We start from the raw sequence: 12733 nt of genomic DNA on the forward strand, positions 1-12733 counted from the left end.
GCAGCACAAAAGGGAACAGAGCATTCAGGATATGCATATAGCAAGAAAGAGTTCAGTGCTTTAAAAGAGCTAGACAAACAGTCAATTGTGAAAGACTTCATAAATATTCAAAATTAGCAGGCTTTAAAAGAAGAAACAGGCCAGTGCATAATTGCAGAAATGCCACCAAAAAAGTACTAAGTGGACTCCACTACAAAAGGATTACAGTTGCCTTATATAGAATTTCAGTTAGCAAATCAGTTGGTCAAGTTAAATCACCAAATATTAGGATATATAGAAGCTGATAAGCTATGGTTAGTTGTAAAAGAAAAGTACTGTATCCATGCTTAAAAAGGGTCTGTAGGCTAATTGTAGAAGAATCTCTAGTCTCTTTGCAGGTAAATGCTAAAAGTAAAAAAACTCAGTTACACCAAGTACAACCAGCAGATGGCCCATGGCATGCAGTTCAAATAGATTATGCATGTTCTTTGCCAACAACAAAGGGAGGTTACAAATACCTACTGGTAGTAGTAGATGTTTTCTCAAAATGGGTAGAGGCGATTCCTACTAAAACCATGACAGCAAAGGCAATAGCAGAAGTCTTATGGAAAAATATTTTCTGTCATTGGGGGTGGGCAAGAATTATTGAGTTGGACAATGGTCTGCAGTTTGTTGGTGATTTAATAAAGCAAATGTGTAATCTGTTAGAAATTCAGCAAAGTTTTCATGTGCCTTATCATCCACAGTCAAACAGAACTGTAGAGTGACTGAACCATATGCTCAAACAGCAGCTCAGAAAAGCATGTCTTGAAAAGGGAAATGTATGGGTACAACATTTACCAGGCATTCTTATGGGTATAAGGGCAACATCCAACAGTAAGACAGAAATATCTCCTTATATGACATGGTCCTTACACACCAGACGGTAGACCTATGTTAGAAATCAGCAAGCATCAGCAATGGTTAAAACAGCTTACAGAAATATGTGATTACAATGGAAGAAAGCAAGCTTTCCATCCATGGAAAAAGGTCCCAATATTATAGCCAGAAGAAAATCTTCCCTGTGGAAAAAAGGTATTAGTAAAAATGTTCCAGACAGAAGGACCCGGGGATAGCAATTGATAGGGATCTTTTGAAGTAGTGAAACAAATAGGTCTGTTGGTGTACAAAATAAAAGGTAAAAAGAAAAACAGAACAGTTCTAGTATGTAGAGATCAAATGAGAATAGTTAAAAGCAGTGAAAAAAAATAAAGTCACAAAAGTGACATGCATGTATTCTCTTTGCAAAAAATAAAAAGAAACCAGTCTAAAGTGCACTTGTTTGGAATACAGAGGAGTAAAAGGCAGACAACAGCAAATGTAAATAATTTTGTAAATACATCTACATTTAAGCATGTGTTAGTTAAACCAATATCTATTTTGTTTTTTACAATCTTTTGTAATTGTATATTAGCACCAGGAATAGCAGAAACCCCAGCAGAAAAAGTGTATATGAGTAATATTACTAACATAAGGTTGTGGTAGCCAAGGACTACAAAAAATAGCACTCAAAATAATTTTTTCTGTCCAGCGGGACAAGAATGTCATACTGAAACCCTTTCTTTTAACCAAAATGTAACAGTCTGGAGCACAGCCTAAGGACATGTATATGTTCAGCTCCCGCAATATAAAGCAAATGTATCCTTACAAAACAATAGTTGTATAAAATGCTGAAGACCGCAAGGAGAAAGGACACTCTTTAAATTTTACACTGACTAGGTAAATAGTACTCCAGAAGGGTCTAAAATAGAGCTATGGGAGGGAACTATATTGGTCTGTACCAGTGATTCAGTAATTATTAAATAAAAAAAGACCTTGCCTTTTTATTATCAGAACTTTTAATAATAATCCCACAGCCAAGTCAGATCAAGTAATCAGGGTACCATCTACATGTACAGTTGTGGGACAGGAATATCAGAAAACATTATTACATTTTAATATCTCATTCCCTCCTGATGATAATGACTGCAGGAGAAGAAGAGCATGGTACAATACTCTTTTAGGGGGGATGGGAATAGGTTTAGGTGCCTTAAATTTGGCTGATATAGAGATTCTAAGAAATAGACTAAAATTAACAGGCCAAAATATTTCACAAATTGTGCACTTACAAGCACAATGGTTACCCACTATTTGGGCATCACAAAAAGAGCCTGTTAACTTTCCAAAGGAATTTCTGCAATGCTTTAATGAATCTTTGATTAGCAGGCTTCAGTTTGATACTAATGTCACTAAGTTTGTAGACTGGAATAAGTGAACGTTAGAACCCATGTATATACAAATGCAGAAAAATTCTGTGCAAGCAAAACTGATAGTAAATAATAAATATGCTTGGCGTATGCTGTTCAGCAAATGAGTACCACAAACCAATTGGGTACAAATGCATAGAGATCAGACATTCTCTACAAATACTTGTGTACCCATATCAATATTGGTTACCTCAAGTAAAAGGAAATTACATTGATTTAGATAACAAAACACATAAAATAGAGCATTGTACCCATACAGCAAATGGTTTAAAATTATGGACAGCATTCTCCCGTGTATGAACCATCTTTTTTACAACACTCTGTTAATCTATGTAAATGGACAATTTTGCTGTCAAGTTTTAAAATGCTCACAGAGATTGTTCCTCAGTTTGTTTGTATTGTAACAAATCAAAATGTAAGTTTTTCTAAGCAGACACCCTTTGTAGGATGTCTTAGTAATATTACTCACTTAGTGTGGCATAATAAAACTTATGTGTTTACTCCAAAAAGTAAAATGTCTCTTTTAAATGAAATCCTCAAGTATTGCCTCTTGTAGATATTAGTCAGTCTCTAGACTCTTTGTATGAGGTAATTAACAAAAGTGAGCAGTTAATCAAACATTTGCCAATATAAATAAGACTATTCTGAGTCATAAATTAAACTTTGTTATAGTAAAAAATAAGCTAATTAAACTAGCTGAAAAAAATGAAGTGGACACAGCCCATAATGGGTGGGACATTTTTACAATATGGTCTGCAGAAGAAAAAATGTTGCTAGACAGGATTATACACCAACTTCTGGTAGTAATGCTTGTTATCATTGTACTAACTGTTTAGAATTGTGTTTTGACTTGTTGTATCAAGAAAAAGGTAAAGGTTTTGTTTCATAGTGTGTTTTCTGTAAATCACGATGAAAATTATGATCTAACCATAGAATACATATCAATGTAAACTGTTTTGCGTGTTTTTAAAACAAAAAGGGGAACTGTTAGAGTATATTAAAGGGTTAAAATTTATTTTCTGAAAATAAGTTAGAAAAGTAAAAAACTGCAGTAGTTACTCTGCATGTCTGGCATCTATACTATGTAACTATAACTGTTCCATGACTAATACAGCTGCAAGGAGCTGCAGATAAGGATGACTCCCTAATTCCTGAAGTGGTTACTAGCACAGGTGCAAGGAGGACCTGAGATAGAAACAACTGCCTAAGTCTTGCAGGTTGTCACATAATTTACCTTGAAACAGAACAAAAATCAGCTAATCAGCAGACTGCATGACACCAAACAAATACCAAAGTATTGACTTCAAACAGCTGGATCCAGATGGAGTGACAAAAACTGTATAAAAAGACTGTAAAAGTAAATGTTGGTAGCTGAGTATTTTGTAAGAACATAGTTCTGAGGTAAATGGAGAATCATTATCTGTATCTGTATCAAAAAGCAAACCTTGTACAGTAAAAAGCGATAAGCTATAACATGTAGTCATTCATTATATAAATACGTTGTTTTATTAGTAACTCTGCTCAAGTTTAAGTACTGTACTGTAAAGTATATCTTTGCTAAAATTCATCAGTTTGCTAAAATTTATCACCGTGAAATATAAAAAGTGAGATTTTGCCTTTACGTGCTTTTCAAAATAGCCTAACATAAATATTAGGCTCTTGTTTACTGCTGAAGTTTTTATAACACTGTTTATGTAGGTTATTACAAACATTTTTAAGTATATTAGTCATGGTTTAAAACAAATAGTAAGCAACAAGCCTTTGAATTTAAATATAACATATTTTACCACATACAATACCAGATTATACATTTTTGTTGCATGTATATTTACACACACACACACACACACACACACACACACACACACACACACACACACACACACACACACACACACACACACACACCTTTTTATATAGTACAGATACTTTGATACTTTCACTAGGTGAAATAATAAACTGCAACACTGTATCAACTGGTTTAAGTAGAAACATTATAGCCTTCATCTCTAATTTTCTGAATTACTTGACTACAAAGTAAGAAATTACAACCTAACACTTACATGGGGATTTATATGCAAGCCATATGGTTCATGTTAAAAAGGTGGATCAAGAAAAGAAATTCCCTTGCACAGAAGCAGTTGCACGGCCAAAAAAGTACCATCAAATAACAAAAAACACAGGCCAGCAACTGTGCACTGTGTATATTAATTTATTCTTACATAAAACACAAGAAAAAACAGACCGGTTTCGGCTAAGGAATGATAGCCTTCATCAGTGTAAATATACAACACTTCTTGTGAACATATATATAATATATCCTTAACTGATGTATACATATTATTGGTCAGCTCATAAATATTCATTTAAACCTGGACTAAACAGCCCTCCCAGTTTAACAATCCACTTTTTTTCTATTGCATTTAATTTGGTATTCCATCCAGTTTTTTGGTTCCTGTCACCTCTTATCATGTCTATAATGGGAAAAGGAAAAGATGCTGTGGTGTGTTGTAAAGTGTGTTTGGACAAAGCATTGCTCATTCTTTTATGTTTAACATCAGAAAGGTGTTCAGAAATCCATAACCTAAGGGGTCTAGATGTTTGTTCAATGTAGTATGCATGACAGTTGCAAGTGGCCGGGTATACCACCCAGTCTGTACTGCAGTTTGCAAAACATTTTATGTCAAATACCATACTACAATTGCTGCTAGAGAAGTTTTTGGTTTTCAAAACTCAGACACAATTACTACAATGGCCACAAGGCATGCAACCAATGAACTTCTCCCCAGAAATGGTGGTTAGGATAGTATTATGCTGAGTGGATGGATGCTGATGTTTGAAATGGTTAAAATGAGACCCCAGATTTTTCTCTTTTCTAAAGGAGAACTGACATGTTTCATTTAGATGTTAGGGAAAAAAAATGTCTGCCAACAGTATATTCTAATGCCTTTTAATAATCTCAATTAACCTGTTAGTGTTCCTACCATATGTGGTGGTAAACCGTAGTTTTTTGGTAGAAGAGCTTGGTTTTTGTTGGTATTTCAAAAGGTCCTTTCTGTCAGTGTTAGCAGCATAATTACTTGCTGTATAGACATGACCCATATTGTATCCTCTCTCTTGAAATCTATGTACTAAGTCTTTGTGAAAATGTGCAAAGGAGTTATCATCTGAACAGATGCGTCTCATCCTGATGAATTGTGACTTGGGGATGTTTTTGGTAATGTGGGCTGGATGAAAGCTGGATATGTGGAGTAGTGTGTTATATTCAGGGTATTTGTGAAACAATTCTGTACATAAAGTATTGTCAGTGTTCCTGGATATAAGTACATCCAAATAGGTGATTTTATCCAGATGGTAATTAACAGTGAACTGTAAACCCCATTTATTTTCGTTAAGATACCCTATGAATTCCATAAGGTATTCAACATCAGACCTCCACACCATCCAGCAATCATCCAAATATCTATGCCATATATCAATTTTCCCCAAGTAGACGTTATGTGTAATGTCATAAATAATGTGCTCTTCTATGTATGCCATATAAAATCTGAATATATAGGGGCAAAAGATGCACCCATTACAGTCCCACGTACTTGTAAGTAACATTGGTTACCATAGAAGAAGACATTCTTCGTGAAAGCATGTTCTGTCAGGATAAGGAGAAAGGTGTTGAAACCAGGTCTATATAAATTAGATTTATCTAACCAGTATTCAATAGCATCCAGCCCAGTGCGGTATTTCTGTATATAATGAACAGACATCTAGTGTACACATAGGTTCATAGGTTGGTACTAGGCTATCGGCCCTAGGGCCTATACAAGCCTAGCCATAACAATTCCCTGGATATTTCTTCCCACAATATTTACTTCTCTGGACCCCTGTCTAGCAGGGCGACTGACATGATCCCCGGGGTGAATTTCCTATCTCCCATTCAATCATCAAGGTTCCTTTTGAAGAGGGCCAATGAGGCGTTCTGCTTGACATGTATTGGCAGTCTATTCCAGAGTATGGGGAGTCTCTGGGTCAGGAACCTATCCCTCCAGCATGTTTTGTTCATTGTGATGACAAGGTTTATATCCCTGGAGCATGTGGCTCTAAGGGATTAGGATTTCTTTAAGTGGAGCATGTCCAACAGCTCAGGGTTTGACATGGCCTTGTATGTTAAGCAAAGATTGCCTCTGAGTAGACAATATGCCACAGAGTATAGCTGGAGTTTTTTTTAGATGGTCAGCATATGGCATCTGCTTTAGGCCTGTGATTCTTTTAGTGAGGCATTTCTGTGGCCTTTCCAGCTGTTGCAGATGTCTTGTGAGGTACTGTTGCAGATGTCTTGTGAGGTACATACCAAATGGGGCATTATACTCTATAATGGGTCTAATGAGGGATGAGTACAGTGGGACAGAGACCTCCTTTTTTCTGGAAGAAAAGCCCTTAGTGATGAGATGTGACACATAGAAGGATTTCCTGACTGTTGTGGTGATGTGGTTATCGAAAGTGAGACCACTGTCCACCTGTGTCCCTAAGTCTCTCATCACACTTTCGATGTTTAGTGTACTGCCACCTATGTAGTAATTCATGGGTACATGTTTTTTTCCAAAGGGGATAACTATACATTTCTTGTCATTAAGCTTGAGCCCATGGCTCTGGCACCAGGTATCTGTTTCTGTAAGGCCCTTTTGTAGAATATCCACATAATTTGAGGATTCAATAATGGCCCCCAGTTTGCAGTCATCTGCGAACTTTGTTAGCCAGAGTCACTTAGTGTTGGCCTGTACTTCAGAGAAGTAGATGCCAAACTAGAGTGGTCCCAGGACTGAACCCTGAGGTAGTCCACTTGTCACTTGTCTGGAGCTGGATTTGGAGTCAGCTACTTTTACAGTCTGGGTCCTATTAGTAAGCCAGTTGGCAACCCATCGAGTGACGTAGGGATTTATGCCCAGCTTAGTAAGTTTATCTATGATTCCAGAGTGGGTGATGGTGTCAAAGGCCTTGGCGAGGTCCAGATAGGCTGTGTGGACTGCCTTACCCTCGTCTACAGCTCTGGAGACTGATTTGAAAGAAGTCAATCAGATTCAGGAGACAAGATCAGCCCTTCACAAACCCAAACTGGGTGGAGTCCAGTGTTTGAAGGTTGCCAATGTCTTTGTTTATAAGTTCCATGATAATGCGTTCCATGCCCTTACAGATCAGGCTTGTCAGACTGATGGGGCGGTAGTTCCCGGGATCCAAGGCGGAACCCTCCCTTATGGAGTGGGATAACTGTAGCTGTGTGCCACTCAGTGGGTACAAAGCCTGTGGCAAGGCTATGATTAAACATGACATTTAGGTGAGGTGCCATTTCATTTTGTAGTTCATGTAGTACACAGCCTGGGATGTCATCTGGTCCCATGGATGCTGTATTCTTAGCTTTGGAGAGTGCGGTTTCTACCTGTGCGGCTGTGATTACCGGAATTTGGCAATCTTTTGGTATTGAGATGGACTCTTTAGGAGGTGAGAGGAGGGTGAAGTTGGCACTAAATTGATCTGCCAGGATATTGGCAGTATCCTTGGGATCAGTATATTTAATGCCATTCTGTTGCAGTTCAGAGCAGATTTGAGCATTGCCATTTAGATTCCTGACATAACTATAGAATGCCTTGTGGTTGTCTTTGGAATCTTTGGCAATTTTATTTTCGTAACTAGCTTTTGAGGATTTTATGAGGGATCTCAGCTTCTTACTGAGGCTAGTGAGGGAGTTTTTTGCATCCTGGGATTTTTCTCTTTTCTGCAACAGTTTCTTCCTTCTGTTGTATAGTTTGTTTATAGCAGGGTACCACCAGATTGGCTTCCGTTTTGTGGAGAAGAGCATCTTGGTTCTATTTGGGATGGCATGATTCATGCACAAGTGGATGTGCTTGTAGAGTGCCTTAGTGTAGGATTCTGCAGTTGAACTTTCAGATCCCGTCTGCATGGATGTCATGAAGTTTGTCACTTCTGACTTCAGTAGCATGAAGTTGGCTTTGGAGAAGTTTTTTAAGGAGGTTTCCTTACTGGGGGGTGGGGGTGGGATGTGGATGTCAAGGACGATTTGCTTATGGTCAGACCTGACCAATGAGGGGGTGACCACTGGTGCGGAGCATCTATCTCCCATGTTGGTAATGACCAGGTCTAGGATATTGGAGCCCCTGGTGGGACAATGGATTAGTTGATCTGGGGCATTGGAATTTATGAATTCCAAGAACCGTTGGGAAAAGGAGTTGGTACCCAAGTAGTTTTCCCAGTTAATGGCAGGGTAGTTGAAATCACCCAGTATTAGGGTGTTTGGTTGTATCTTAATATTTTCCAGTATGTTTAGAAAGGTGTAGTGAGAATCTTGGGGCATTGTGGGGGATCTGTAGCAAGCTATAATTTGGATTACAGTCTTACCTAGTGTTAGTTGCACCTGGATAATTTCAGATGTATTGTGTTGGGCAACTAGCCTGGAGGTGTGAATATCCTTGGTGAATATGGACACTCCTCCACCTTTAATGTTTCTGTCTTGGTTTTGTGGCCGAAAAGTGTGGTAAGAGTTGTAGCCTGATATTGCAGGGGTGCTCTCTGGAGCCTTGAACCAGGTCTCAGTTACTACACAGATATCGAGGTTCTCCATTTCTAGGAGTGCCTCGAGAGAGTGCATTTTGAGGTTTAGACTTCTAGCATTGAGTAGCATTACCTTCAGATTTTGCATGCTTGTATCTGTTACGGTGGTAGTTTTATCCTTTGAACCCTGCCTAAAAAAGGCACTATAGGGGTGGCAAGAGCTTTAGCCAGTAACTTGAATCCCAGGGGTGACAGGTGCAGACCATCTCTGGCAAAGCATCGTGGTTTGTCGATCATGTCTTCCCAGGCAGACAGATATTGTATCCCCTTTGAATGACACCAGAAGCTTAGCCAATTGTTGAAGTCAATCATTTTGTCCTTATACTGTGGTATCATTCTGGGCAAAGGCAGGATGCTACTCAGGGCTAGGGTCATACCTGCTTGGGCCACATGTTCCAAGAGCTCTTCCATGTCTCTTTTCATGTAGTTCAGGGAGGTACATCTCAAGTCATTCATTCCAGCATGGACAATGACAGAGTCGTATTTGTAGTTGTTGTGGAGTGACTTGAGTGCATGCGTTATTTGGCGGATCCTGGCACCCGACAGGCAGCTAACTGTAATTTTCTCCTTGTTCAGCCTGGTGAGTGGGACATCAGTGTGCCTGACTATAGAGTCACCTATGACTAAAGTGTTGGGTACATTGTCTTGCCTTAGGGGCTGTTGTTGGGTGGCAAACTGATGTTGTGAGCTATGTGTCACTTTAGTTGTGACTGGTGTTTGTTTGCGTTTCAGCTTTGGAGGTCCTTGTTGCTTGGGCAGGTTAATGTTAAGGGCCTCCACATATGTGGGTTTAGTGTTGCTATGTGTGGGTGTTGATGGTGTGGGTTTTGAAGGTCTATGAGTTGCTTGAGGTGTAGTGCAGGTGTTAACCTTCTCCTCTTGACTGTCTAGCACAATCTTAGCCAGAGAGAGCTTTGCTTCCAGTTTGGCTATGTAAGTGCATCTCTCGCAGGTTGTAGTGTTGGGTGGTAGGAGGAGAGAATTGTCTGTGTACATGAGGCAGTTGCCGCATTGCCCCAGTATGCCCAGATTCACCAGGTGGACAAGAGAAATCACCAGAAGCTGACCCTTGGACATGCCTGTTTAGGTGCTTTTTTTGTAAAGTTTAAGAGCTGTTTTCCCTTACCTTTGCAAGGTACTTTGCAGTTATAGGCTGTTTAGTGCATACAATTAATTTCTCCTTATTTACAAGGAGAGTTGAGTGCTTGTATCAGTTTCAGGCTTCCTAGTGCTTTCCAGCAGGTTCTAGAGCAAGTGCTAGTCACAGGGGTTCAGACTGTAGTGCTACTACTGAAAAACCAGCTAGTTCTAAGGGAAAATTTGAAGAGCAGACTTTCTGGCACCTGGAATAGTTTCACTGTAGCCTCACAGTGCTGCACGATGCAAAAAATGTGCAAACACACGAGCTTTTAAGCCCGAAAGTTGAAAGGGATAGAAATCAGCCCAAAAAGGCTAATAAAATTACAAGTTCAGAGCTGGAAACCCCTCCTCTAGCATTAGATAGGCAGTACAATACTCACCACTCCCACTGATAAGCAGTAGGACTTCCCTCTACCACAGCAAGGTCTAGATAGCTCTGAACACAGAAAATAAAATCCTGAGACAAGCAAAGCCTGGGATATGGACTGGCCAGGAAAGGTGAGAAACAAGCAAACAAGATAGTATTTTTTTTTTGTTGAAACAGGCTAAACAATGCAATAATACAGTAAATAAACACAGAAAAGGCTAACATGCTTGAGTGTGTAGTCCTAAATAGTAAATGCAATTAAAACTCTACAAAATTAGCAATTTAAAACTTTTTAAATTAAGCAAGGCAAGTGCACAACTGAAAAACAATTTAAGAGGCAGTAATACAGCAGAATAAGTAGCTAGTCTGCATATACAGAGAAGTCTATATATACAGAAAAGCAGCTAAAACACACAAACAATTCAGATGCAATGCAACCTAGAGAACTTGAGTTGTAGCAATATTAAGGCAATTACAGTTCTAATAAATGTTCTAAAATATACTCTATATTTCCAAAATGTTTGAGAAGCACAGTCAGAACACAAGGAGATTCAGGCAATTTTTTGTTTTTTTTTTTTGAAAGGGAAAAAGGAGAAATAGAAGGCCTTCTCAGATGTTCTCTATTAGATGCTCTGTATTAGATAGAATGAGCTAATGACACTAGACTGGGAGGAGTGTCCCAGATCAGATTTACAGTAGGGTTGGGCAACTGCAAAGCCACCAAATATACCAACAAGCCATGAACAGGGAGAGAGGGTGGGGACCAATACTAAAGCTATTAGCCTACAGACAGTAAACACTACAGAAGGCCACAAAATGAAAGTTTTTAAACAGATAAGGTAGCAAAGAGACTCTACAGAATGCTTTTAACTGCAAACAAATCGGTTCCCCATGCAGATTAGTTAGTAGCAATAAAATACACTAAAAACCATGCATCAGGCAATAAAAAGTGCTATATATAAATTGCTAGAAACAATCTTCTTTTGGCTTTTCCCAGTTAGAGGTCGCCACAGCAGATCATCTGTCCACTCATGATTGGCAGTGGAGTTTTACTGTGTCGAGTTGGCAGCCCAGTGCCCAACCTTCCACAGAAGGCACGCACACACTCACACCTAGGGCCAATTTAGAGTGTCCAATACACCTACTGTATGCTTTGGGATGTGGGAGGAAATCGGAGCACCCAGAGGAAACCCACATGACCACAGGGAGGACATGCAGACTCTGCACGAAGGCACCCCAGTCGAGAATCGAACCGGAGAACCTCTTGCTGTGAGGTGGCAACACTAACCACTGCACTACCATGGCTGCCTTAAAAACTAGAAACTATAATCAGTATAAATAATCCAAAAAAACAGGATACTTATATATCTCAGATCAGAGTTGCAGTCAACGCCCCTCCTCTACTCTGCTCAGTGTGTATGGACAGAAATCCTCTCAAAGTTAGGGCTTAAATAACAGAAGATAAAACCTTAGACACTTTTTTTAACCAATGGTCCTCAATTTGCATGTCATCTATTATGCCCAGAAATTCTGTGGTGTCTTAAATTTTGGGCCTAACCTATTTAAGTAAGGGTTTGAGATATTGAGTGAAAAATTGTGAGATTGGTTCAGTTAGAGACCCATTACCTGCCACAATGGGTCTGCCCGGAGGATTGTAGAGATCTTTATAGATTTTTGGCAAGAAATATATATATATTGGCTGCTTGGATCTGGAACAGTAAGATGATATTTAACTTGTTCCGTAATGATACCATTTTCTACTGCTGATTCCAAAAATTTGTCCAATTGCTGTTTGAACATGCTAGATGGATCAAGGGGCATTCTGGTGTAATATCTGGCATCATCCAATTGTCTACAAGCCTCAGCTTCATAATATGACCAATTCATGACAACCACAGCACCACCTTTGTTTGCAGAAATAATTACCAAGTTTTTATTATTAGCAAGTTCTTGTAGAGCCAACATATCAGACTTTGAGAGATTATTATATCTTGTATGAGCCATGTTTGAATTAAAATGCAGATCTTTGAGTACACTATTTTGAAAAAGGCTCACACAATGGTGCATTGGTGGAACAAAGGTGGATTTGTGGTATTTAAATGAATCACCGGCTGAGTAATCATTGGTACTGTCATGAAAATGCACTTTGAGATTTAACAATCTACAAAAAGCTATAACATCCTGTGCCAATATATTTTCCTGAACAAAAAAAAAAAACAGGTATAAAAGAAAGGCCTTTATTTAACAAAGCTATTTGTGAATCCGACAGTGTTGTATCAGAAATGTTTAATACATTTGTTTTAAAACAACAATTTACTTGTTCATCAAGAGTTCCATCAAACCC

The sequence above is a fragment of the Protopterus annectens genome, chromosome 5.part0 (assembly GCF_019279795.1).
Source record: "Protopterus annectens isolate FY-2018-M chromosome 5.part0, PAN1.0, whole genome shotgun sequence".
NCBI lineage: Eukaryota > Metazoa > Chordata > Ceratodontiformes > Protopteridae > Protopterus > Protopterus annectens.